This window comes from Orycteropus afer, unplaced genomic scaffold (genome assembly GCF_000298275.1).
Source record: "Orycteropus afer afer isolate SDZICR_OR568_19922 unplaced genomic scaffold, OryAfe1.0 scaffold00637, whole genome shotgun sequence".
NCBI lineage: Eukaryota > Metazoa > Chordata > Mammalia > Tubulidentata > Orycteropodidae > Orycteropus > Orycteropus afer.
This window is the reverse complement of record NW_006922224.1, coordinates 576,008-581,902: the sequence shown is the minus strand read 5'-3', so window position 1 is coordinate 581,902 and position 5,895 is coordinate 576,008.

Below are 5,895 nucleotides of genomic sequence, written 5' to 3'. Positions count from 1 at the left end.
TTTTTTTTTTTTTTTTTTTTTTTTAGGATGTTATCTACATAAGAAGGGTACTGCACTCCTCTGTTTGCTAGTTGGCAGCACTTATACACTCATCACCTGTCTCCTCTCCTGTTGTCAGCCTCCTGTATGTCCCTGCTGTCTTTAGCAAATGAAGCCTATTCTTAAGTCCCTGGAATCCAAATGAGAATGCTGTTGCTTTAAATATCCAAAAGGGCTGCTACTTGTAAACATTCAAAATGGCTGCACCTTCGATCACTTTAAATATTCAAAATGGCCACCACTTGTAAACAATCTAATTGGCTGCGCCCTCCGGACAGCTGAAAGTCCACAGCTTAGATTGTCTCCCTTCTTGCTGTTTCCCTTCCTACTAATAGGCTACCAGTGCAATTGTCCCTCCAGCCCTTGATGACTTGGGCTGATCTTTAGGCCAATTCTCAGGTCCCAACATCACTTGGAAATATTCAGGCTGTTGGTCCTGTCAGAATAGCTGACAGTCTGCAGCTCCGTCCATCTTCATACTCACTGTTTCCATTCAGGTTTTTCCACTAGTTGGTACCTAATCCTTTTCTGTATACTTCCTTTCAAAGCTCAGGGCTCCAGGATTATCTTCTGTATCTCTGTCTATTGGTTTCTCTTTTCTTTGTTGAAGAGGGTCTCTGTAGCTTGTCTGCCTATTCTGCCATCTTATCAGAAAGGCCCAGTAAAAACCTCAAAACACAAAAATTTTTATCAAAATGAATTTTATTAATTCTTTGTAATTTTAACCAAAAAAAACAAACTCACTACTATCGAGTAGATTCTGATTCATAGCAACCCCCTTTGGGTTTCCAAGGTGGTAAATCTTTATGGAAGTAGATTTCTCAGTCTTTCTTCCATGGAGTGACTGGTGGGTTTGAACTACCAGCCTTCTGGTTAGCAATCAAATGCCTTAGGCAGTATGCTACCAGAGCTCCCAAGGCCTTGTAAACCCAACCCAAGTAAACAATTTTTTCAGTGTACTTTCCAAATGAACCATTTTTTATTAAAGTTTCTTAGCATAGCTACTGGAAGACTAATCTTAAGACAGGCACAAGAAGCAGTTTTATCTAGACCTGAAACTTAGGGCAACTTCATGGCAGTGCACAGAGGAAGGTAAAAAGGAAACCCAGATCAAATGCTCTCTTTAGATTAGAATCAAAATCCTTAAGACAGAATCTCATCCACTTTTCTAGGTGACCCACTGCGTATTTTGTGAAGGTATCTGCCATCCTGAGTGTCAATCACACACTCACTGGGTCTCTGCACTCAGTTTAAACAACAGACTTATAAAATCTCTGCCTGGGTTTTTTCTTATGATCTTCCATTTTATGACAACGACAGCATAACATTCTTAAATTAGCACAGCACAAATCAAGGTAAACTTTTAGGCAAAATCTTGTATTGTTGCTACCAACAGAAACAAAAAACCTCATGCAAGAGATAACCAGAACCCCACAGCACTGCCACCAGTGTGGGCAAAACAATACCCTTGCAAGAGATGAGTGGAAAGAGAGAAAAGAAAAACACAACAAAGAAAAACTTTTTAGGCCAGAGTTCAGCATATATAATTTCTCTTAAAATTTATAAATCTGCAGATATGACTCCTAGAGGTGTGTTCTGGTTACCTAGTACTGCTCTGACAAGAATATACCACAAATGGGATGGATTGAATAGGAGTTTATTTCTTAAAATTTGGAGGCTTTAAGTCCAATTTCAAAGTGCCAGGCTCTAGGGGCTGGGTGAAAGCCCCTTAGCCTTGGGCTTTAGCTCTGCCTCCAGCTCCCAGCCCACTGGAGCTAGAGGCTTTTCTTCACTCAGACAGCTGCTGGCTGCTGAGACTGATAAACCCAAGGTTGACAAGTAAAAAGGCACAGTCCTGATGTTACCAAACCACATGGCAGGCCATTAATTCAAGTCGATTGAAAGTCCCAAGGTTGCCAGAGCATGGCAGGCTGCTGAACAATGACACAACTACATGCAGAGTCCAAGAGTGCCATGAACTAGAGACTATCCCCAAGGCTTCTTCTTATATACAGGAAGCAGACCACGTCCCAAAGGCAGCTACTCAGCTGTTGTGGTAGATCCCACCATGGAGCTGATTGCCAGTCTCATCATGGGAATAACTACCACCAGCTGCCCAGCCACTTAACCAGACCCACCCAAGTTGACATACAAATTTAACTACCAAAAGGTGCTAAAACACAATCTTCACACATATGCAAGAGCTGCATCCTAGAATCTAATTTCGGTTTTTTACAAGTTCAATTGTTATTTTTCCCAGGATCCTTTAAGAGATTATGAAAGATAGTCTTACCTATACCTGGAAATAACAATTGCTACCCAACAAACAGGAGGAAAGTGTTAAGATTTCTCACACAGAGGGAGAAACAAAACAAAACAAAAAAGCCCACAGCAAGACTTAATAAAGGTCTCAGAGAGCCACACTGAAACACAGGGTTCACAGTCCAAGAGTGCTTACCTCACAGGGTCTCTGGGGTTCATGGAACCAGTGAGGTACAAGGAATCCCTTCTCTGGTGCCTGTTCCAGTCCTCAGTCCCAAAGGGTCCCACAGGGAAAGATGACTTTGCATCTTGCTATAGACTACACCATTTGTGGTAGAGGAAAAAGACCGCAGATTCAACAGGTTCTATACAAAACCAAACTCACTGCCATCGAGTCAATTCTGACTCATAGCAATCCGCTTTGTGTTTCTGAGGCGGTAAATCTTTACTGAAAAAGATTGCTCAGTCTTCCTTCCATGGAGTGGCTGGTGGGTTTGAACCACCAACCTTCTGGTTAACAGTCAAATGCCTTATGCACTGTGCCAGCAGAGCTCTTTAGAACAGGTTCAAAGAGACCTTTTTATTAAGCCTTAGATGAGACAAAGACAATCATCCACAATGAGGGAAACCATCAGTAAGTACACAGTACAGAAAGCTGAATGAAGTTCCAGTCTTTTTAGTCACTCTTAGTTAATGGAAAAGATTTGAGTTTTCCTTCTCTGACAGGTTTCTACCTTACACAGGTTCTGGTTTTTGCAAGTATAACTGTAGTATTCCCTTATACTTTTTAAATCCCCTCAGACTCTATAAATATCTCCAATTTGTAACATTGTTATCTGAGTCTTTACTCCTTTTTCTTTGATGAGCCTAGCCATAGCTATTTTCTAGTTTTCACGAAGCTACTTGCTCATATATTGGTGTTTTACAAGTTTTTTAAAATTATTATAATTATTTACTATGGTTTTATTATTCAGCCTTTTGTTGTTTTTAGAATGGTTTTGTGTGGTTTTATTAGAGATATATTTAATCAGTTTCTGCTTTTGTTTTTAATAAGTCCTTTTGTCTACTTTTAAAGGTTGTTTTAGTCATTGTTTTTGTATTACTTCCAGTAGAATGCTTCTTTAATTTATTTTCAATCTCGGTTGTTTTCTCTACATATTTTCTTCTGGGTGTCTTAGGCTTTGATATACCATGCTCTCATTGTCATTCTTTTCCAAATAGTAAGTCATTTCCCAACATAAAAGTTAGCAAGATCTACAAGCAGACAAATGATAGAAGAAGAAATGCAAGCTGCCCTTAAACAATGAAAAGACATTCAATCTCACTTCTAAGGGAAACACTGAAATACAATTTCTAAACTTTTAGCAAAAATCTAAACATTTGACAACACACTAAATTGGCAAGACCATGAATGTTCCACTGCTGAGAACTGGCCAGGCTATAAGGAAAAGGCGTGCTTATGTTGCTGGCAGGAATAGAAACAACCTTGAGTAGAATTAACATCTGCATTTTCCTTCTAACCCAGAAATCACACTTCCGGAAACTGATTCCAGATACACAGGCAAAAATATAACTCTTATACATGCACAGAATGACTTCTTGCAGCAGCACTAGTTGTAATAAGAAAAGACCAGATATGTGTGTGTCCACATATAAGGGACTTGTTGAATAACCTAAGGTCCATACATATAATGCCCCACAGCCAGGCTGTCTCTTTGGGAGCTCTGGTAGTGTAGTGCCTAAGGCACCTGAATGCTAACCAGAGGGCTGGCGGTTCAAACCCACCAGCCACTCCTCAGAAGAAAGATGGGGCAATCTATTTCGGTACTGATACTGCCTTGGAAACCCAAGGAGGGGTCACTATGAGTTGGGTCTGACTTGAAGGCACATAACAACAACAATAAGGAGCAGCTGCAAAAAGAAAAGAGTAATATTGCTGTTAGAATGCTCCCCAGGAGAAACTGATAAGATAAGAAAAAAAAAAAAAAAAAGGCAAGAACAGCATTTATAACGTAAAAGGGGAGGTATACAAATATATTAGCACATATGCCTTTATTTTATAAAAGCAACACATGTATCAAACAAAAGTAATTTGAAAAATGATTACCTGTACGAGGAGGGAGGAAACAGGATAGGAGAGACAAGTCTGGATAATAGACTTGTCTGGATGTGCCTTCTGAAAACAGTTTTGGCATTGGAGCTGCACACGCATGAAGCTGCATACATGTTTTACATAATTAAAAACAAAGTTAATTATTTGTTGGTAATCAGGAGTGGGAGGGAGAGAGTGAGAACACTGCACTAAATAAATAAATAAATAAATAAATTTGAAAAAGTAATCCCTAAAATTTAAAACAACAACAAATTAACCTAACTCCTCATCAAGTTGATGATATACAATAAAGAAAGAGTTACTTTAAGAAATTTAATGGGAAAAACTCTAAGTTTCAAAAGAAAAAAAAAAATGAAATAAATCCCAAAACACATTCAACAATCTTATAGCTGGTAAGAATATAGTGTATTATTTTTAAATATTTATGTGTGTGTTATAAGATAAACCAGAAAGATTAATGCTGGTATGGACCGTGAGTTTCAGCATAAGAAAAAGGAGATGTAAATAAAAAATCAAAGAAATTAAGTAAAGTCTACATCATCCTAAATTTGAATTAAAGAATCATTAGGAATTAATTGTGCTCCTGATAAAAATGTGCATGTAATCCACCACTGAATATGCTTTAAAAGCAATGACATCCCAATAGCAGTGAGTACCTAAAGCACCCAGACTGTGGTCTCTACATTCATTCTCACCTAAAGGAACCAAACATCTTTGTAGATATGGTGAGTCTCACGCATATTTGTACCCATTCAAAAGAAAAGTGATCCAACAGAATGTGGAAATTATCGAACAATATCATTAATATCATATGCAAATAAAATTTTGCTGAAGATAATTTGAAAATGGTTGCAGCAGTATATTGACAGGGAACTTCCAGAAATTCCAGCTGGCTTCAGAAGAGGACATGGAACCAGGGATATCATTGCTGATGTCAAATGGATCTTGAGTGAAAGCAAAGAACACCAGAAAAATGTTTACCTGTGTTTTATTGACTATGCAAAGGTATCCAACTGTGTGAATCATAACCAATTATGTATAACACTGAGAAGAGTGGTACTTGCAGAGCACTTAATTGTGCTCATGAGGAATCTCCACATAAACCAAAGATGCTCATATGAACAGAACGTGGTTTAAAATCAGGAAGGGTGTGCATGAGGATTGTATCCTTTCACCATATTTATTCTATCTGCATGTTGAGTAAATAATCCAAGAAGCTGGAGTATATGAAGAAGAACATGGTATCAAGATTGGAGGGAGACTCATTAACAATCTGCAATATACAGATGACTGCTGAAAGTGAAGATGACTTGAAGCACTTACTGATGATGATCAAAGACTATAGTCTTCAATATGATAGAGGCGGGGCAAGATGGTGGACGAGGCAGAAGGATTGCACAGACCCTCTTCAACAAAGAAAAGGGAAACCAATTAACACAGACACAGAAGATAATCTTGGACCCCTGAGCCTTGAAGGAAAG